Raw genomic sequence first — 22803 nt, 5'->3', positions numbered from 1 at the left:
TGAAAACTGAGGAATTTGGTTTGTAAATTGGTAAATCAGGCAATTTATCAGTCAATTTAAGCAAGACGGCTCTTAGCGAGCGGCCCTGTGAGAAAAGTGTGAGTCTTTGGCTCGAGAGTCTTCGGCGAGGAGGCTGAGGAGAGGAGACCACGCAATACGCTTGAGAGGTAGAGATGAAAGAAGGAGATGTCAGGCAAGCTGATTCAGTGCGATGCTTGCAGTATGTGGGAGGTCAAGGACACCGCTGGTGCCTCTGGCTGCTACAAATGCGAGAAGTGCATCCAGGTAGAGCTCCTGAAGGGCCGCGTTGAGGAACTGGAGAAGCAAGTGGATGACCTCCGGTTCGTCCGAGAAACTGAGTCGTTCCTCGACAAGTCCTACAGTACGATTGTTACACCTAAGGTACTGGAAGAGAGAAGGTGGGAGCCAGTGAGAACGGGAGGGAAGCATGGAATGCCAACGTCCCCGGGTGTTGTACCTCTTGTGAACAGGTTCACCCACTTAGAAGCTGTCGGGACAGAAGAGGTGTTTACACTGGGCGGCGGACTGGCTTGTGATGCGAATAGGGCTGTTGAGCCAAAACCAAAAAGGCCTAAGGCAGGCAATGCCATTGTAGTGGGAGACTCCATTGTGAGAGGTACGGACAGAGGTTTCTGCGGCAACAGACGGGATGCGAGGATGGTGTGCTGCCTTCCTGGTGCCAGGATCCAGGATGTCACGGACAGAATGCAGAAAATCCTCAAGGGCGAAGGTGAACATCCGGAAGTGCTAGTGCATGTTGGCACAAACGATGTCGGAAAGAAGGGGATGAATATTCTGCAGCGTGACTTTAGAGAGCTCGGAAAAATGCTGAAAAGCAGGACCTCCAGGGTTGTTATCTCCGGTTTGCTTCCAGTTCCTCGTGCTGGCGAGAGCAGGAACAGGGAGATACGGGACCTGAACGTGTGGCTGAGGAACTGGTGCACGGGGCAGGGATTTAGATTCTTAGATCACTGGGATCTGTTTTGGGGTATGGGGGAACTGTACAAAAGGGACGGATTGCATCTTAACAGGTGTGGGACCAGCATTCTGGCAGGCAGGTTTGCCACTGCTACACGGGTGGTTTTAAACTGAATAAGGGGGGTGGGGTGTCGAATGGGATAGTGGAGGATGGAGTTAAAGGGAAAGGGTTTCTTAAATGTGTGAGCGTAGAGACAGGGGTGTAAAATGAGGGTAGAAGCAATAGGTAGAAAGGCGAAAAGTAAAAGTGGCAGGCAGACAAAACCAGGGCAAAAATCAAAAAGGGCCACTTTTCAACATAATTGTATAAGGGGTAAGAATGTTGTAAAAACAAGCCTGAAGGCTTTGTGTCTCAATGCAAGGAGCATTCGTAATAAGGTGGATGAGTTGAATGTGCAGATAGCTATTAATGACTATGATATAGTTGGGATCACGGAGACATGGCTCCAGGGTGACCAAGGCTGGGAGCTGAACATCCAGGGATATTCAATATTCAGGAGGGATAGACAGAAAGGAAAAGGAGGTGGGGTAGCATTGCTGGTTAGAGAGGAGATTAACGCAATGGAAAGGAAGAACATTAGTTTGGAGGATGTGGAATCGGTATGGGTAGAGCTGCGAAACACTAAGGGGCAGAAAACGCTGGTGGGTGTTGTGTACAGGCCACCTAACAGTAGTAGTGAAGTTGGAGATGGTATCAAACAGGAAATTAAAAATGCGTGCGACAAAGGCAAAACCGTTATAATGGGTGACTTCAATCTACATATAGATTGGGTGAATCAAATTGGCAGGGGTGCTGAGGAAGAGGATTTCTTGGAATGTATGTGGGATAGTTATCTAAATCAACATGTAGAGGAACCAACGAGAGAGCAGGCTATTTTAGACTGGGTATTGAGTAATGAGGAAGGGTTAGTTAGCAGTCTTGTTGTACGTGCCCCCTTGGGCAAGAGTGACCATAATATGGTTGAGTTCTTCATTAGGATGGAGAGTGACATTGTTAATTCAGAAACCATGGTTCTGAACTTAAAGAAAGGTAACTTTGAGGGTATGAGACGTGAATTGGCCAAGATTGACTGGCAATTAATTCTAAAAGGGTTGACGGTGGATATGCAATGGAAGACATTTAAAGACTGCATGGATGAACTACAAAAATTGTTCATCCCAGTTTGGCAAAAGAATAAATCAGGGAAGGTAGTACATCCGTGGATAACAAGGGAAATCAGGGATAGTATCAAAGCGAAGGATGATGCGTACAAATTAGCCAGAAAAAGCAGCATACCGGAGGACTGGGAGAAATTCAGAGACCAGCAGAGGAGGACAAAGGGCTTAATTAGGAAAGGAAAAATAGATTATGAAAGAAAACTGGCAGGGAACATAAAAACTGACTGCAAAAGTTTTTATCGATATGTGAAAAGAAAGAGATTAGTTAAAACAAATGTAGGTCCCTTGCAGTCAGAAACAGGTTAGTTGATCATGGGGAACAAGGATATGGCGGACCAATTGAATAACTACTTTGGTTCCGTCTTCACTAAGGAAGACATAAATAATCTGCCGGAAATAGCAGGGGACCAAAAGGATTTGGAGGAATTGAGTGAAATCCAGGTTAGCCGGGAAGTGGTGTTGGGTAAATTGAATGGATTAAAGGCCGATAAATCCCTAGGGCCAGATAGGCTGCATCCCAGAGTACTTAAGGAAGTAGCTCTTGAAAGGCGCCCATAAATAAAAAATAAATAAATAAAATAAAAATAAATTTATTATTAGTAATAATCTTTCAAAACGCTTTAGATTCTGGAGTAGTTCCTGAGGATTGGCGGGTAGCAAACGTAACCCCACTTTTTAAGAAGGGAGGGAGAGAGAAAACGGGGAATTACGGACCAGTTAGTCTAACATCGGTAGTGGGGAAACTGCTAGAGTCAGTTATTAAAGATGGGATAGCAGCACATTTGGAAAGTGGTGAAATCATTGGACAAAGTCAGCATGGATTTACAAAAGGTAAATCATGTCTGACGAATCTTATAGAATTTTTCGAGGATGTAACTAGTAGCGTGGATAAGGGAGAACCAGTGGATGTGGTGTATCTGGACTTCCAGAAGGCTTTCGACAAGGTCCCACATAAGAGATTAGTATACAAACTTAAAGCACACGGCATTGGGGGTTCAGTATTGATGTGGATAGAGAACTGGCTGGCAAACAGGAAGCAAAGAGTAGGAGTAAACGGGTCCTTTTCACAATGGCAGGCAGTGACTAGTGGGGTACCGCAAGGCTCAGTGCTGGGACCCCAGCTATTTACAATATATATTAATGATCTGGATGAGGGAATTGAAAGCAATATCTCCAAGTTTGCGGATGACACTAAGCTGTGGGGCAGTGTTAGCTGTGAGGAGGATGCTAGGAGACTGCAAGGTGACTTGGATAGGCTGGGTGAGTGGGCAAATGTTTGGCAGATGCAGTATAATGTGGATAAATGTGAGGTTATCCATTTTGGTGGCAAAAACAGGAAAGCAGACTATTATCTAAATGGTGGCCGACTAGGAAAAGGGGAGATGCAGCGAGACCTGGGTGTCATGGTACACCAGTCATTGAAAGTAGGCATGCAGGTGCAGCAGGCAGTGAAGAAAGCGAATGGTATGTTAGCTTTCATAGCAAAAGGATTTGAGTATAGGAGCAGGGAGGTTCTACTGCAGTTGTACAGAGTCTTGGTGAGACCACACTTGGAGTATTGCGTACAGTTTTGGTCTCCAAATCTGAGGAAGGACATTATTGCCATAGAGGGAGTGCAGAGAAGGTTCACCAGACTGATTCCTGGGATGTCAGGATTGTCTTATGAAGAAAGACTGGATAGACTTGGTTTATACTCTCTAGAATTTAGGAGATTGAGAAGGGATCTTATAGAAACTTATAAAATTCTTAAGGGGTTGGACAGGCTAGATGCAGGAAGATTGCTCCCGATGTTGGGGAAGTCCAGGACAAGGGGTCACAGCTTAAGGATAAGGGGGAAATCCTTTAAAACCGAGATGAGAAGAACTTTTTTCACACAGAGAGTGGTGAATCTCTGGAACTCTCTGCCACAGAGGGTAGTCGAGGCCAGTTCATTGGCTATATTTAAGAGGGAGTTAGATGTGGCCCTTGTGGCTAAGGGGATCAGAGGGTATGGAGAGAAGGCAGGTACGGGATACTGAGTTGGATGATCAGCCATGATCATATTGAATGGCGGTGCAGGCTCGAAGGGCCGAATGGCCTACTCCTGCACCTAATTTCTATGTTTCTATGGCTACTGGAATGTTGATGACAAAGATGTGGCTGCCCCTGTTCTGCAAGAGAAGAGGAAATGTGCTTCCAAGTTCAGTGAAACGTAGTTGGAGAAGCTGATAAACAACGGCACCCACAAGGACAATAGTTAAACCTCCGGGTGAGGCAACATCTATGGAGAGAAGGAATGGGCGACGTTTTGGGTCGAGGCCCTTCTTCAGTTTCTCCAGCATTATTTGAGTTTCTCCAGCATTATTTGAGTTTCTCCAGCATTTTTTGTCTACCTTCGATTTTTCCAGCATCTGCAGTTCTTTGATCTGATCCACTGATTTTGGCAAACATGCCTCAGTTCTGCTTGGTTTGGCCATTGAATACAAACATAGAAAATAGATGCAAGAGAAGGTCATTCGGCCCTTCGAGCCAGCACCGCCATTCATTGTGATCATCCACGATCAGTAACCCGTGTCTGCTTTCTCCCCATATCCCTTGATTCTGCTAGCCCCAAGAGCTCTATCTAACTCTCTTTAAAATTAATCTAGTGAATTGGCCTCCACTGCCTTCCGTGGCAGAGAATTCCACAAATTCACAACTCTATGGGTGAAAAAGTTTTTTCTCATCTCAGTTTTAAATGTCCTCCCCTTTACTCTTAGACTGTGGCCCCTGCTTCTGGACTCCCCAAAAAATTAAGAGATAAAGCGCGGGAACTGGCCCTTCGGCCCACCGAGTCCGTACCGACCAGCGATCCCCGTACATTAACACATCCTACACACACTAAGGACAATTTATAAATATACCAAGCCAATTAACCTACAAACCTGCACGTCTTTGGAGTGTGGGAGGAAACCGAAGATCTCGGAGAAAACCCACGCGGTCAAGGGGAAAATGTACAAATTCCATACAGACAGCACCTGTAGTCAGGTTCGAACCCAGATCTCTGGCGCTGCAAGCGCTGTAAGGCAGCAAATCTACCGTTGCGCCACCATGCCGCCCTTATGCCCATCACTCCCACCAATTCACTAGATTAATGAAAACAAGTGCTTGAGAAGACTTCCCATGGCTACCTACAGGAGATTGCCACGGAGGTTTCTGTCAGGGACAACATAGACTACAGTAGAAACCAATTTTGCAAGAGCAGTCATGCTGAGTTCCCACCTTCATACTCATTCTTCGGTTCTACAACTCTTGCCTTTGTTTCTGCTTCCACTTTCTCTTTTCATTGTCCTAACTATTTTCCATGAGTCATTTTTTTCTTTGACTGTCCTTACTGTTCTATCAGTATTCTTCCTTCCTCTCAGAACCTGGTTCTTCCTTGTCTCTCGCTTGTTCAGTCTCATGTCTGTTTCGTTCCATGCTCTTGGATTCACTGTCAGATGTGAGGTCGCGGTCCGTGCATATTGTTTCAGCGTTTCCAACAAACGCACACATTCTGGGTCAAGTAGCATACACCAGTCATGGCACACAAAACAGCCAGTAGCCTGCAGCTGGATTGGGAGAGGGGATAGTGGTCAGTGGGGCAACATGGACAGAGGACATATCAGAAGTCACAGCAGAAGCCATAAGGTGGGGTTGTGAAGGGCTTCGGAGGTTAAACGATTCTCACAACATTGAGGGAAGAACCTTCACTGTTGATAATGCTATTTAATTTCTCAAACATTCTTTGAGAAACCCTCTCATTCTCCTCCTGTATCCTCCAACCTTAGGATTGGAGCTTGCTAAATCACTCCCTCTTTGTCCCTCTTGCACTGTTTGTTCTCTCATTCACGCATACAACCTACTTATGATGTGCCTTCATTCTCCACAAAGTACTGCCCTTCTCAATGCATTTTCCCATTCAACTATAGTTGAGCAACACCTGCCTTTTTACCTCTTGTCCCATTTTCCAGGAACCCATACAGTCCTTCCAGGTGAAGCAGCGATTAACTTATACTTCTCTCAATTTAGTGCATATGAAGCTCACAGTATGGTTTCATTTACATTGGAGATATCAAATGCCAATTGGTGACAGCTTATGCGTTGGAAGGAACTGCAGATGCTGGTTCATACCGAAGATAGACACAATGTGCTGGAGTAACTTAGCGGGTCAGGCACCATCTCTGGAGAAAAAGGATGGGTGATATTTCGGGTCGGAATCCTTCTTCAGACTGAAAGTTAGTCTGACTTTCTTGAAAGTTCTTGACTTTCAGTCTACAGAAGGGTTCCGACCCAAATTGTAATCCATCCTTTTTCTCCAGAGATGCTACCCGACTACCTGAGTTACTCCAGCACTTCGTGTCTATCTTGCGTGACAGCTTAGCTGAGCATGGTCTGCCTCAGTGAGTGGTGAGCTGATTGTTATCACTCTTTCCCTATCTCTGTTTATTTGCACTGACAATATGGTCCTTAAAGGCAGCTCTTCCCTTCATAAGTGGCAAGCCCCATCTCCGGAATTGTTTTCTCAGCCAATCTGAGCTTTCAGCCAACAATCAGAGTAATTCTCCATACTAGTTCCACTTTGATCTCTCCGTCTTCATTCTTCTCCTTTGCTCGACAAAGTTCAAGGTCAAATTTCTTGTCACATGGGATACATGTACAATGTGCAGCGGGGTACAAGTACAATGTAAAATCTTGCTTGCAGCAGCATCACAGACACATAGACTCAGACAAAGACACAAAAACAAATTATACATAAGTTACACATAAATTACAGAATTTAAAAAAAAAGAAAGACATATGGCAAAAACATAATTAGAAAAAGAAGCAAGTCCATAGTGGTGCAAGAGATGTCCCATAATGTTCCATAGTCGTGGTAGAATTATGGCTGTGTAGGTTGCATCAAGAATTGGATTGTTGTACGTATATAGCTGTTCCTTAATCTGGTGGTGTAGGTCTTCAGTCTTCTGAACCTCTTTGCCTGATGGTAGCAGTGAGAAGAGTGCATGGCCCGGATCATGGGGATCCTTGATACACAGACAATAGGTGCAGGAGTAGGCCATTCGGCCCTTCGAGCCAGCACCGCCATTCAATGTGATCATGGCTGATCATCCACAATCAGTACCCCGTTCCTGCCTTCTTCCCATATCCCCTTGATTCCGCTAGCCCCAAGAGCTCTATCTAACTCTCTTTTGAATGCATCCAAGTAATCCGAAACATTAACACCCAGGAATTTGGAGTTTCTAACTCTCTACACCCACTGATCCATCAATAAATAACTGGGGCATGGTCTCCCGACAACTCCTTTCTGAAATCCGCACAATGGCAATGTCCATCTTCAGTCATCCAGCAACAACAGTACTATAATAATCTTGAATGGATTCACTCGGATTCACTTTGAGAAGCCTGTGCTGTCGTTCCATTATCCAAATACGTGTGGGTTTGTAGGTTAATTGGCTTCTGTAAATTGCTTCTAATGTGTAGGAAGTGGGTGTGAAAATGGGATAACATAGAATTAGTGTGAACGGGTGATTGATGGTCGGCATGGACTCGGTGGGGCAAAGGGCTTGCTTCCAAGCTGCATCTCAAAACCAAACCACTGAGAAGTGAGGAAACTCACCCAGTACAATGTTTTAATATCGTCACTCATTTAATACCTTTACATGCTGGTTTATGGGCATTTTTTTTCAAAGCAAGGAAAAAATGTAATGGTTGTCTGATATCTATGGAACTTCCGATGGTCTTGGCATTTTGTAATTAATTGTCAAAATAAAACCCTCCAAAAGTCGCCAAAAAATCCAATATGATTTGCTTGATGTGGGGAAGTAGTAGTATGTCCTAATCTCGCTTTTTTTTCCTATGTTTCTCTACAGTTGGAACTGGTCTCATCTGTAATTTTGTTTATTTTTATGACTTAAAATCTTACAAGAATAGTTTTATTTTGTTAATACTTTTAAAAGAAAGGTGTTAAAAAAGGGGGGGTCTTTAGCAAGATACTGCGTTAACAGGCAGCTAACTCTGGCTGGTGGACAGCGTTCTGGGCAGGGATGCTGTATTGGAACGATGCTCTCTAACAAGCAGCCAATGCTTGGGCATGCATGAGCACCAGCCCTGATGTTTTGCATTAAGATCCAACAGGATAATTTCTTACCCTGACCTGGACTGGAGTACCTCGGCGGATCAGGCAGCATCTCAGGAGAACATGGATAGGTGAACTTTCGAGCCCGGACCCTTCTTCAAACTGTGTCTACACCCACCCTCTGTTTTATAAACGTGGATAAAACCCAAATGCCAAGTAAATCCATTTATAACCCACAGTTCGTTCATCGACAGGCGAATCGACTCCTCTTTTTGTTCCCGATGGAAGGTAAGAAAATAATAGTTAACGAAGAAAAGAGATAGAAGGGCGTGACATCAAATCGATGAGCGTTTGTTTACCTTTGTTTCGATCGAAACCGCGATTAGGTGAAAAGTATATTTCCAGAAAAAGTAGCGACTGTTGGAGAGCAAGCGCCATTCGCCGTGCAGCATGAGATTATTTTCGACCAGGTTGTTCCCGAGTGTGTGAAAACTACACTTGTCCCTCTCATTTTTGTCCGCACCCATCACCACGCTCTCGCCTTTAAATGACACTTCATCCGCCCCGCTTCTAAGCTTAGCATTGCCATAACATCAAACCCCCAAATAAAATTATTTGCACAGGAAAGAAATAAAGAAATGACTGAAAAAAACCCCACAACGCACCCTGATAAAACGGAAAGCAATTACTGCACCACTAAGAAGTTTGCATGCAGCCCCCGTGATGGTATGAGATGGGAGTAACGTAGATATTCTGGAACAACTGTTGGAAACAATCAGTCATCTGGATCATGGAACATTAGTGTTATGTGCTCGGTTCCAATATATCAGATAACAACGAGTGTACAAAATAGGGACCTAGCTTCTTACTACACTCCAGTGCGGTTATCAGGAAGGACAACCGGCCTTTATGGTCAAGTTAAGACATAATATTTTTAACAACTTTCAACTTAAAGGATATAAAAAGTGTGATGCTAGAAACGTGGCGACTCTTGTGTACTGCCTCAGTGTAATCTACTATTCTCACACTCCCGTACTTGAGTACTTGCTTATAGTACAGTGAGATCTTTACAGAACTGTGTGCAGGAAATTTCACTGTACCTAGTAACAATAAAGTACCATTGAACACAACTCATTCAACAGAAAAAAAGAGGATGAGTGGGTAACAGTGTAAACTACTGACATAGGCTACAACTATTTTATTTATTGTATAACTATTACAAGAATGGGCAGTGCATCAATAAGGTTTAAAGAATGGCGATCGCCGTTCCTTGTTTGAATCAAGGTAGAACTAGCCACCTTCCGGGGGATAGCCCTGAGGAAGTGCATAAAACCTTACTGAACAAAATGAGATACAGTACCATGTAGTTGAGTGTGCTGTTGACAGCCACCACTTATTACCCAGAACAACCGATATAAATATCACCAGCAACCGCCTGCCAGGGAAAAAATAGCAAAGATAAAACTGCTTATAGTGATGACCCTATGGGCAGCCAGAGTGGAGATGATTGGGTAATTCTCCTGCAAATCAAGCATGTTGCTCATGCAGCTAGAAATAATTTTATGCAAACGCCAAATTTGTAACTTATCTCCCTACATTTTTCTGCTGAATTTACCCCATTTTTATTAGAAAGTGCTGATGTAGTTTATTTTATGTTCATATGTTCTGATTTTCAGTATGAATTAACTTTGCTATACATAAGGATGCTGATTCACACTGTCCCATCTTCAAATTCCTTGGCTGCACAAGATGTCAACAAACTAAATGAACAGAATTAAATGCTGCCATTTATTTAACACCCTTCAGGTCCAAAATTGCACAAAGCAAAACCACACGAAAAGCTATGAGATATATGGTGAGATGTTCTTAATTAGTGATGTTGAGATAAGTATTAACCAAAGTACTTCATCTACTCACCTTCAAAATAATGCTGTGATATCATGTACATCGATCTGAGAGGGATTCTGTTTTAAAGTGATCCAAAAGATGGTTCTTATGATTCTCTTGCACTGTCCTGCTACTGCATTGAAGAGTCAGTTTAGCTTTTGTGCACCAGTTGCTTGAGTTGGACTTGAACCCCAAACTCTGTCGGTGCATCATCAAATCATGGTGAGTACCTTAATAAAATACGTCAATTTTTTGTTCACATGTGTGCTGACCACAGCACCAACAACTTGCATATGTGTTTTTCCAAATATAGTAAGACCTCGCAGGAGCCTGCACATGGACTTTGTGAGATTGTCTGTAAAGGTAGGGATACGGAGAAAGATTTTAAACATGATTACAAAGTAAAAAATTGGGTAAGGAATACCAGAAGGCAGGAGCATAATGGCAGAGAGAGCTGCGGAACCAAATTCCATTCAAGTTGAGATGGAATCCACCTTAAAAATGTAGATGGTAGGAGGAGAACCTCATCAAGATCCGTTGCTGGAAGGCTATGGAAGGGGAGTCACAAGGAATTAATGAGGTAAAGCTGGATGGCATGGACAAATCTGGAAACGACAGTATGTTTGCAAAATGTCACAACAGTGATGACAGTAAAATTAATGTGGCTATTGCTTCATATGCGAGTGTCGTCTTCCTAAATAATTCCAGTCTAGTTTATTAAATTAACTTATTAAGGAGATGGGTCTGTTCTCTTTTGAATACTACCAGTTACTAAGTAACTTGGAAATATGGTCAAAGCCGACTGTTTGATAATTTTGAAATTCAGACTAACTTCCCTCCCTAGCTCAGGTGTTCTGTTGCAACTGAAACGGTCTTGCTGCAATTCTGTCTGAGATGGCTAACTCAGTGCAGCTAGCAAATTTTATTCATACGGTGTTTTGGACCAAATATTTGATGTGCCATAGAGAGTCCACATGCTGGAAACATATCCTGTGGTGAAACCCCTCCTAATATTTTTTTTCCTTTGGAGTTCCAGTAAACTTTATGTTACATGAATAAAGTACATTAAGGATGGATTATATTGCTGTCCATAAACCTAGGAAGGAATAGAGCAGTCACCATCGCTCGATCAATAGTTTTCAAAGATGGAGGTTAGCTACAATAACTTTAAAATCAGGAGCAATGGGTGAAACGATAATGAATTATTGTTTGGAATTATGGCAAGGGAATGGTACCCAGATAGAACAGACCGCTCTGAAATGTCACTCAGCAAAATATATTTTGGAGCCACTGGCTTTTATATTTAGTTCATGTAGATGTCACTGAGTTGGTGATTCCGATATATTTTTAGATTTGACTTTGTGCCAGCTGAATCAATTGGACATAGATGTTTGGTTATGTTATAGTGTTGTACGTGGCAACAACCATCACAGAAAGATTAAAGATCCCATCTCCTCAGCAGATCTTTACCGATATCCAGAAATGTGATCTTGCTGGATAATGAGCCTATGATTGCAATGTGAAAAGAATTTGATCTGGAGGAATGAAAAATATCTTTGCCTTATTTCTTTTAACATTGGGAGGGTGTTAAACAGCAGCTACGAAACGGACATGCCAAAGTGAGAAATTGATCCATTGCCAAAGAGGCTCTGCTGCATGAGCTTGGAGCATACTTTGTAATGGACAGAACTGAATGTGTGCTCTTTCCCCACATTTACAGGCAGACATTAAACACGCAGCCTGAGGTCAGCCAAGTACAGAAATCCAAGATGAACCAGATGCAGACACTTTTAACCTCGCGCTTCACCATTGGTTCCACCACGGGAGTAATGGAAGAGACTGATTTGCTGAGAGACATTTTTTATTATTTTTGCCTCTTACTCTTACAAGGGCGGCTGACTTTGAACTCATACAGTCTAGCTTTTAACCATCTCCCATTTAACCAAGGAACTGAGCGGGTCAGGGGGGAGGAAAAGAGGGGGGATAAAATATAAATGAGGGACGCGGATGGAAGATCAGATGTTGTTTTCCCCTCTAGAAGCTGCTCCCCAACTACTTCCGCCAAATCTTGCCTTACACTATCAAAATTTGTCTTTCCTTAGTTTAGGGATCTAACTTGAGTACTAACTTCATATTTTTCTACCTTCAAGAGGTCCATCATATAAATGTGATTTATTTTCTACCCCCTGAGGAGGTGACTAATTTGAATTTTCTAAATCTTCTTGCTTTACAGATGGGTGGAAAGGTTTAGAGGGATATGGGCCAAACATGGGCAAGTGTGTCTAGTGTAGATGAGGCATCTTGGTTGGCATGGAGAAGTTGGGTGCAGTTGCAGGTGCAGTCACAGGACAAGATACTAAACTGAGGCCTTGTCAGCTCTCCCAAATAATTGTAAAATATCCCATGCAATAATGTTGAAGAAGAGTAGGGAAGTTTACTCTGTTAACCTGACCAACTTTTAACCTTCAGTCAATGTTAAAAACAGGCTACCTTGTCAGTACTATATGTTGATTCTGGGAGATTACCAAGCAAACTGCCGCATTGCAACAATGACTACATTTCATTTCAAGAATTCTTTTTGACTATTATATTTAAACTATGCTTTAAAATGATTTCTAAAAGTGAATAGAAAGACACAATGTAAATGCAGAATTTCATTGTTTATTTTCATTCCATAATTGCAGGTTATGTGAAATCCTTTGTGGAACAAAAACAGGACGTGAGAAATCTATAACAGACTCTGCAAAAAGGAGAAAATTCCTCCCTAATTCCCTCAGATAATCTAACAAGGTCCAGAAATCAGGGGGGTACCCATGAGGCATTATTAGACATTCTCAACTATTTGCCCCTACCCTGTTTGTCGCAATGACTGCAGGATCAAGAGCAGCTGGGAATATTTCTGTCCTTCAGGCTAATCTCAGCGCTCCTGGATTACATACTTTGCATTATTTTCATATCTTGCAATAACCCTGTCTGCCAAAAAGGGTATCTAATAACCTTGTGAAACATATAATATTGCCTGCCCCATTGCTGCATTGAGTAGTTTAAAACTGTTTGTCTTTTTAATGCTTTAATCTGTAGCCCTTTGAATGAGAGCTCCTGTTAATATTAAGCACTGCCAAGGGATCAAGCTTTTTTTCATTCATTTTAAGCTGTTAAATATCCCAACTATAACCTGCAAATAAAATATCCTTTAAATCTGTAATTGTCTCCCCAAGCCGGGTTACTAATTTTCAGTAATTAACTTAATTACTTGTCTTTGTAACTCCAAGATCTGGATATCCCTTTGCGGTACAATTCCGGGAGTGTAATCAGTGCAAGAGCCATAATTCGTGAAAATTAATTATTACTTTTGGTTACTTTAGTTCCATCTCTCATAATATGAGTCCTTCGATTGATTTCTCTGGAATGTCAGAGTTGTGGGGAGTCCTGATATAAGTATATAATATTATAAGAGGCAGAAATAGGGTACACAGTCAGAACCTTTTTCCAAGGATGGAAATATCAAATACTAGAGGGCATGGCTTTAAGGTGAGAAGGGCAAAGTTTAAAGGAGATGTGCGGGGCAATTTAAAAAAAAATTTTTTTACACATTGGGTGATTAGCCCTGGAGCATGCCACTGGGGATGGTTGTGGAGAGAATTTTGAATAGGCACGTGGATATGCAGAGAATGGAGAGATATGGATCATGTCCAGTCAGGTAAGAGTTGGTCTTGGCATAATGTTTAATACTAATGTTGTGGGCTGAAGGGCCAGTTCTTGTGCTGCGCTATTCTATGCTCTATATGTCTTGCCAAAACTGAACTCCTTGTAAAATCCCACAGTGAGTTTGACATCTCTGTTGAAGGTCCATGCAGGGGACATTCTACATGTAGTCATGCTCTTATTCTGCACTGTACCCCTGAATTATTCCATGCTACTGTCGGGATTTAAATCACACAATAAAATATCTGTATTTATTTGCCGATTTCCAATGTATTTCAACCTTGGTCCAGAATTTTCTTGAAAAATACTGCATGTTCAATGGACTATATTCCCCCTGTGGCAGTAACTCCAATGAGGAAGTGAGAGCCTATAAATCATCACAGAAGGCTGATGATTAATGTTGCTACACCACATACCTCAAAAAAACACCATCGGTCATTCAAAATTTCAAGAATTTCTGCATTAGGCACAGTTAAAACCACATGACCTTGAAATTCTTCAGCATGATTGAAAGGACTTCAGTTTTGCGTCTAAGGCACAATGTGTTGTTATGATCTGGGAAGGTGGTGGAATTAGTGTCATAGAGTCATACTGCACGGAAACAGACACTTTGGCCCAACTTATCCATGCCAACCAAGATGCCCCATCTGGCTCATCACATTTGCCCACGTTTGGCTGATATCCCCCGAACCCTTTCCTATCCATGTAACTCTCCAACTTCTGTTAACATATCTGCCTTAACTACCTCCTCAGGCAGCTCATTCCATTTATCCACCACTCTCTGAGTGAAAAAGTTGACCCTTAGATTTCTATTAAATCTTTCCCCTCTCACATTAAACCTATGTCCTCTGGTTTTTGATTCCCCTATCCTGGGTAAAAGACTCTGTACATTCACCCTACTTGTCTTGTGTCTTCCTCGTACTCAACTGTGCATTATTTGGTTATTCCACTATTGTACTTGATAATTATTTTGCAGTACTCAGATTCTACACTATGATATTGCACCATTCTGTTGCACTTGTTTTATTTATTGTTGTATTAATCACTCCTATATGTATTCTGTGTACTCTGTGGGCATCACGTGAACAAGGAATTTCATTGCACCCTGGTGTATAATCACGATAAAATAATCCAATACTTATGAAAAATGAAAGGCAAGAAATATTAAACTATAATCACAAAAGTAAAAATGCATTTTCAGACAAATAGTTCAATGGTCCTTTATTGTCACGTGTACCATTTAAGGTACAGTGAAATTTGATTTACCATACAGTCATACCAGAAAAAAAAGCAACAAGATACACAACTACATAAAAGTTAACATAAACATCCACCACAGCAGATCCCACACATTCCTCACAGTGATGGAAGGTAATAACGTCTTATCTTCATTTATCCCACCAATGTCTCTGCTTCAATTCAAATTCCCAAAACAAGCATCCTTCAAAATATATCTGCATTCTTCCTTTTACAGTTCTGAATAACATAATTGGCAACATTGAAACGGTTCAACCAAAGAGGAATTGGAGATCACCTTCAACATCTCACATTTTTAGCATTCATTTTTTTCATTCGCCTCTCCTGGTTTTCCTTCATTTTTCACAACTTGCATCAATTCCAGAGATATATATTTTTATTTACTAGCCATCACCATCCACATGCAGCTAACACCACCACCTGTATACATTGCTCTATCATGGTCTTTTAATTTGTTCTTTTTGCCTCTTTTCCCTTTAACTTAAAACGTGTTTTATTTGTACTTTTCTCCAGTTCTGATGAAAGTTATTTACCTGAAACGTTACCTCAGTTTCTCGCGCCACAGATGCTGTATGACCTGCTGAGCAGCACTCCAGCATTTTCTATTTCATATTACCAGCAGTATTTTCCTCTTAAGAAAAAACACTCTTACCTTTGTCTCTTGCCTCACCTTTGACTTGCCATCCCTCCACCTCTCCAAGATACCTGTGCCCCATCATTGGCAGCCCTGACTTCAAGGGCCAAAATCTTTAAAGATACTCCCTCATCTGGCTTTAGTTATTCGTAATAATATCTGCCTTAGAGACTGGATGTCAACTTTGTTTGATGACAGCTTACTACCTTGATGGTGCTGCTACATAAACACACGTTGTTGTTATTGACTGACGTTGCTCCAGATTGCGTCTGCCCGCCCTCCCGCAGCAGCAGTAGCTGCAGCTCCTTCCGGAACCTTCGCAAGGGGCATCAGCAGCGGAGGGAAGGAGTTGTGGAAGCGACGTGGAAGCGGTGCCAGACAGGTGAGGGTCCGGAGTGTCTCCCTGCGGCCTGGGGGCGTTCGGATGCTGGTCGGAGCCTAACTTTCGGCCCCTTCGTTTGGGCTCGGGCCTTCCTTCTTGGCATGTCAGCTGCGCCCGGGCTCAGGCCGGCCCCATTCTCCGGGTTACTTGCGGCGGGGATGCTCCTGGTCCCGATGCCGGCTCCTGAGCTCGGTGTGAGGTCGAGTTGTTGAGCTGGCGCAGTTCTGCCCCCGCAACCCATCCCCGGCTTCAATGTTCGCCCACTGTGAAATCCAGGTGAGGGGAGGTCATGCCAGGCGAACAAGGTCAATGTGTCTCACACCCACCAAAGGATGGGCCTCGCGTCCTTGCCAACAGTATCGATGGGCTGAACTCTCGTATCCCATGTCAATGTCTTCCCGCACCATCCCGCAATCCAGCAGCTACACCAGGTCTTAGTATATTATGTAGTAGGATACTGGAGACAACCCAGATCTTGTTTTAACGGAGGGAGTCTAAGCAAGGTGATGTAATTGTAAACGGAGCCAGATCATTCGAGTGTGTATTGGGAAACACTTGCACTCAAACGTAGATCATTTAAAAGTGAAATCCATAGATTCTTGAGGTAATAAAGGCACTGAAAGTTCTGCACCCAAGATAGGTGGATAGAATTGTTAGATCACCCATTGCATGGTGTAACGGACTTGGCTGGCCTGTTTGTATATTCCTGGGGCCGTGTGATCTTTTGTATCCACGTTGAAGAGATTAGCAACACCCATTACTGTAGTGGACATGTCTTCAAATATGGTCTAGGTGTTAAACCTTTAACACTTCTAACATGGGAACAAATATGCTGCCTCAGAACTATTGTTTTATTGAGATGCACCAGTTTCCTCTGCACCATGAAGGTACAGTGAAATCAAAATGATGAGATGAATTACCATGTAAATGTAAATTGGATTTGTGCTCTTTCTGAGTAACAGTAAATTGTTTATTTGTGTAATCTTATTTGTTACTGTTTTATCAACAAACATTCATTTCCCAAATAAAATATATTTTAAGGAGAGGAAAATGTAGCAGGGCAGGGGAATGAATTGCTTTATAAAGAAGGAGATTTGAACATCATATCCTGTGTATTTTTATTTATAATTTGTCGATGAATCTAGTAATCTGTTTAGTGTTCAGATTTTATCTAGTGGCTGTTTTTTATTGAATATTATTCAATTACTTTATTATTGATAAGTTACTTAAAGTGAAGCAACATATTGCAGTGTTTCGTTACATGTGATTCTATATCCTTGGAATTTGTTGTCAATAAAAGCAAATACATTAGCTCTACTTTAAGGGCGGCACAGTGGCACTGCTGGTACAGTCGCTGTCTCACAGTGCCAGAGGTCTCCTTGCATGGGTTTCCTCCAGGGACCCCAAAGACGTGTGGGTTTGTAGGCTAATTGGCCCCTGTAAATTGCCCCGAGTGTGTAGGGAGTGGACACGAAAGTGGGATAGCATGTGGGAACAGTTGATTGATGGTCGGCTTGGACTTGGGCCAGAATCCATACTGTGTCAACTAAGTTGCAATTTATTTTGTTATTTTCTATAAATTCTGTTGTGGAAATGGAAACATCGGTGGATTCTCTAGCCTCCCTCTACAAGGCCACAAGTGCAGATATTGTTGCAGTGATATTTTGTTACAGTGTAACCTGTCGCTCTGTGTGATGCATTTATAAATTATTTAGTTGAAGCTTTGAGTGCTTTAGGGCTTTCAAAAATACTTTGGAGTATCAGTATATAGCTGTGTGTATATATATATATATATATATATATATATAGCAGTATATAACTCTCTGTTGTGAGGTTTGTCCATTATTTTGTACTTGAGCTAAAAATAACAGATTCTTGAAACAACCCTTTGCCATAATTTATTTAGCTAACAACTGAACAAAGGTTTTTGTTGACAAATTGTAAGTAACTTTTTTTCTGGAGACTAGATTAGTAACTTGCGTTTATTATTTGACAATATTTTGAGGAAAATGTTATGAATATTAAATAATACCTGGGAAATGTCACGCGTTTTTATGTGCACTGTATTTCTATGTTCACTTGTTTATGAACAATTGTCACTATTAAGCTTCCCTGGTTCCAGTGCTGTACCCTGCCTATTTAAAAAGTAGATCTTTGAAGTAAGGATGAATTGGGGAACATAACACTTTGAATGTTAAAACACTGACAATGGCTCATGTATGTTCTAACGATGACCTGAATTTAAAAAAAAATCATGAACTTTCTAAAGTAATTTTGGATGCTGACATATGTCTGGCCAAATTACTTTTTACAAATGTTATTGTTAAAATTTAGTTTAATCCACACTAGGGTATGCAAGTATCATAATTCTCATTACGATACTTGCATTTTATGACAAAGAAGGAGTTTTTTTTAGTTTATCAAGTCTTTGACAAGGAGTAAACATTTCTAGTGACTAAAGGGCAGGTAACGATTGAGATGAAGAAGCAAGGACAGTTTTCACAATCTAGAATGCACTCATCAAAATAATAGAGGAAGCACATTGAAAATTAACGTTCAGAATGAATTTGGATTAAACTGTTGACGAATAATTTGGAGGAAGATGAAGAATGACTGGGGAAATGGACTGATGTGATGGCTTCTCTAAAATAACTAGTCAGACATGATTTTGTTTAGGAAGGAACTGCAGATGCTGGAAAATCGAAGGTAGACATAAATGCTGGAGAAACTCAGCGGGTGAGGAAGCATCTGTGAAGCGAAGGAATTAGGCAACATTTCGGGTCTGAAGAAGGTGCTCGACCCGAAACGTTGCCTATTTCCTTCGCTCCATAGATGCTGCCTCACCTGCTGAGTTCCTCCAGCATTTTGTTTACCAAGTAAGACATGATTGATTGAATGGTCATTTGCTGCCCTGTATCACTCTCTGCTCCTGGTTTTTTAACACATTGTCAATAACAGAATCACTGAAAAGTGACAGTGTGACAGGAAGGTCTTTGACTCTGTACTGGTTCTGTGCAAGAACAATCTATCTTGCTCCATTCCACTGCTTCTCCTCATTGCCCTAAAATCATATCGCCTATGAAAGTAAGCATGCAGGTACAGCAGGCAGTGAAGAAAGCGAATGGCATGTTGGCCTTTATAACAAGAGGAATCGAATATAGGAGCAATGAGGTCCTTTTGCAGTTGTACAGAGCCCTAGTGAGACCACACCTGGAGTATTGTGTGCAGTTTTGGTCCCCTAATTTGAGAAAGGACATTCTTGCTATTGAGGGAGTGCAGCGTAGGTTTACAAGGTTAAATCCCGGGATGGCGGGACTGTCATATGCTGAGAGAATGGAGCAGCTGGGCTTGTACACTCTGGAGTTTCGAAGGATGAGAGGGCATCTTATTGAAACATATAAGATTGTTAAGGGTTTGGACACGCTCGAGGCAGGAAACATGTTCCCGATGTTGGGGGAGTCCAGAACCAGGGGCCACAGTTTAAGAATAAGGAGTAAGCCATTTGGAACGGAGACGAGGAAATACTTTTTCTCACAGAGAGTGGCGAGTCTGTGGAATTCTCTGCCTCAGGCAGGTTCTCAATTATTCATCATGTTTTGTTTTATGTCACATTTGTTTCTTCAGGCAATCATTTTTTTTAAATAGAGACAGAACATGTTAGAAATATTCACCAAGTATAGGTTCTCTGCAGATGCTGGCTGACTTACTGAGTCTTCCGAGCTTTTTTCTTATTATTTCAAATTTCTAGCACCTGCAATGTTTTTTTGGGTTATTTTTACATCTTCTCTTTATATCCTTTACTTATTGACCCTAATACCAATAGAATTAGTTTCTTTCTATATGTTCCTTCATAATTTACAGTTACTTGTATCCTTTCACAACCTCCGCACTCCTGATGAAATCAATCCCTTCTTCTATCTATTCCCTGTAACTGAAGTCTTGTGCCTGAAATCTTTACATTTGCTGAAAATGACACTAGCATAGATGGGTATGGACGAGTCGGGCCACAGGGTCTGTATGTGTGCCGTATGACTCAATGATTCCGAATGCTTTGATTATTTCTGGCATTCATTAAAAAAAAATAAACATTCATAAAAATCTGGAGGTTTATGAACAATACTATCTTTTTGAATGTTTGAAAATATTTTAGAATGGAAATAAAGTTAAGAAACAACATAATAATGCAAACCTTTGCCTAAATCCCAGTGGCAGATTGGTGGCAAGTTGGTAAATTGATTCCGGATGGGAAACGCATGGAATTTGCCACAAATGGCTAGAAGGTGTTTTGGCATTTTCATGTTTGCATGTGCATAAATCCCTAATTTTCTGTGATTTACATGGGGAATCTGAATTTCTGAGAGTTGCAAGCTGAACTGCCTGCATTTTCCTGCAATATTTTCATATTATGGTACTGTTACTTGTGAAGGGTGTGTAAGATGTATTTGCAAACACAGTATCTTAGTTTGAAACAATGTTGTTCAAAGTTCATCTAAAGACTAACAAGGTGATGGTATTGAATGAGTGAGAAGGTTTTGGGACGATCATAAGTGGTAGGAGCAGAATTAGGCCATTCGGCCCATCAATTCTACTCCGCCATTCACTGATCTATCTCTCCCTCTTAACCCCATTTTCCTGTCTTCTCCCCATAACCTCTGACACCTGATGAGCTGCTGCTTCTGGTAGGAAGCGGTTGGTCCATGCAAATCATGACGTTCATTGCTGTTGGATGGTCTTACCTAGGGAAGCAGTAATAATAGCAGCTATGTTCATTGCTTGAGGTAGAAAATCTTCCAACACCAGCAGAAACTAGATGATGACGGGTTTGACTTTGCGGCTTTTGAAAATACCTCACTTCCATTTCATTTCAAGTCAAAATATCTGTGGCTATTCATTGGTTGCCCAAGAAATAATCACCCCTGAAGGATGTCAATGTCATCACAAAAGGAGAGGAAATTGTTGGTAGACCAGAAATTCATGTGGACGAATTGCTGGATCACATATGTACGATACGATACAATACGATACGATAGAATTTTATTTATTCCGGGGGGGAAATTGATCTGCCAACAGTCATAAAAACACAAAATACATGAAATATGAAATTAAAGTGACGAGTGGAAAGGATTGGGGATGTGCAAAGATTGGGTGGGGGGGGGGGGCAAAGGGAATCAGTCTCGGTCTACCCAATGACAGAAGGGGGAGAAGTTGTACAGCTCGACAGAAGGGGGTGAAGTTAGTAATAATAGTTAGTAATAAACTAATTTGAAGTTAGTAATAAACAATTAAAAAAAATAACCAGGAGCTTAATATTTTCACATAAGAGCGTGATGGCATTAGCGATGCTCCTCATGCCGTAGATGTAAATTGTAATTTGAAAAAATCAGCAGCCCAACTAATTCTCAGTTCCCAGATAACAAAATATGCCATTACTCACTGATAAATTAGAATAACAAGTGTTTTGGAGAAACAAGGAACTGCAGATGCTGCTTTCCAAAAAATGGCACAAAGTCAGGAGTACAGGTTGGGCAGCATTTGTGGAGAACATGGATAGGTGACGTTTTGGATCGGCACTAACAAGCGCTTTGCATGTTTAAACATCACTGTAACACTGCCATATTGTTCTCCGTTAGATGAAGTACACAATAGTTGTTGAATGTGGTGCAAGTGAAGCTAGTTACAGAAGAGGGAAAGGTGGAGCTAACACAATGTCATGTTTTTGTCCTAAAAATGTTTTGAAATTCTGGGTGGTCAGATCACCAAGTTGTTGTGGTAGCATCAGGTTTGCCCACTAGGTGGCGCTCGGTCAATGTCTTTTCTAGCAACTTTTCGAAAAGCTGGATATCACCAATCTAATTTATATGCAGCAGCAGCCTCCATGGAACTAGAGTGCGATGATTTTTAATGAATTCATTAGTTGTTGATTTTATTTAGCTTTTGTTTCTGTTATGACACAGCAATAACCAACGTGATCCTTGTGTTCTTTTACCTTTGACTAACTATCAAACATTTACACTTGACAACATTTGATTCATATTTTTAACATTTTTGGCATTTCAATACATTTATTTTGATTTTTCTCTGTCTTTTTAGCATTGCACAAAATTAAGGGTAGCAACAAAAACAGGACCAAAATTCCTGCAATTTTGCCAGCTATTGTGACAAACATATCTGTTTGTGATGGTATTTCCCAATTTCGACAAGAGCATAGTGTATTCTTGAATGTCACAGAGAATAAATTGTTTGTGGTTCCAACCTGGTCCAGGCAGATCTACTCGTCCACATGAGTTTCTGGTTAATGGTGACCTCCAGAATATTGATGGTGGGGGTTTTGACGATGGCAAAACCATTGAATGTCAAGGGTAGATGATTAGATGCCCTCTTTTTGGAGTCGGTCATGGTTGGGAACACCTTTGCACCACACCTTAATCCATCTATGTCTTGCTACAAGCTGAGGAGTTGCGAAAGGAAGTGAACATTGTCCACTCATCAAGAAATATATCCGCTGTGTAAGACTCCAACCTTGATGTGTTTTCCCTTTGATAAGTATCGACCAGTTCACGAGGGTTACAATTACATATTTAGTTAAATACTGGTCTCTAGCTGGGAAAGTTGCTCTTTCCTCAATGCTGGAGTCCAACTCTTTAGTTCATATTTGAATCAAGCCAGTAATGAGATATGGAGCTGAGTGGCCCTGGTAAAATCCCA

At 41.5% G+C, this 22803-nt stretch overlaps 1 protein-coding gene across 3 annotated transcripts in view; it reads left to right on the top strand.

The window, feature by feature from the left end:
• Positions 1-8331: 8331 nt before the first annotated feature.
• psme3ip1 (proteasome activator subunit 3 interacting protein 1) overlaps positions 8332-22803 on the top strand; it is a 62907-nt gene continuing 48435 nt past the window's right edge. Inside the window, exon 1 of one of the 3 annotated variants that reach the window (XM_033036196.1) lies at positions 8332-8521. The gene's annotated coding sequence lies outside the window, so the exon portion shown is untranslated. Of the gene's footprint in view, positions 8522-15970; positions 16375-22803 lie in introns of those variants that run through there. The other 2 variants (XM_033036194.1, XM_033036195.1) reach the window with 2 other exon arrangements.

This window comes from Amblyraja radiata, chromosome 17 (genome assembly GCF_010909765.2).
Source record: "Amblyraja radiata isolate CabotCenter1 chromosome 17, sAmbRad1.1.pri, whole genome shotgun sequence".
In the NCBI taxonomy this organism is placed as follows: Eukaryota; Metazoa; Chordata; class Chondrichthyes; order Rajiformes; family Rajidae; genus Amblyraja; species Amblyraja radiata.
This window is presented reverse-complemented; position numbering and strand designations above follow the sequence as displayed.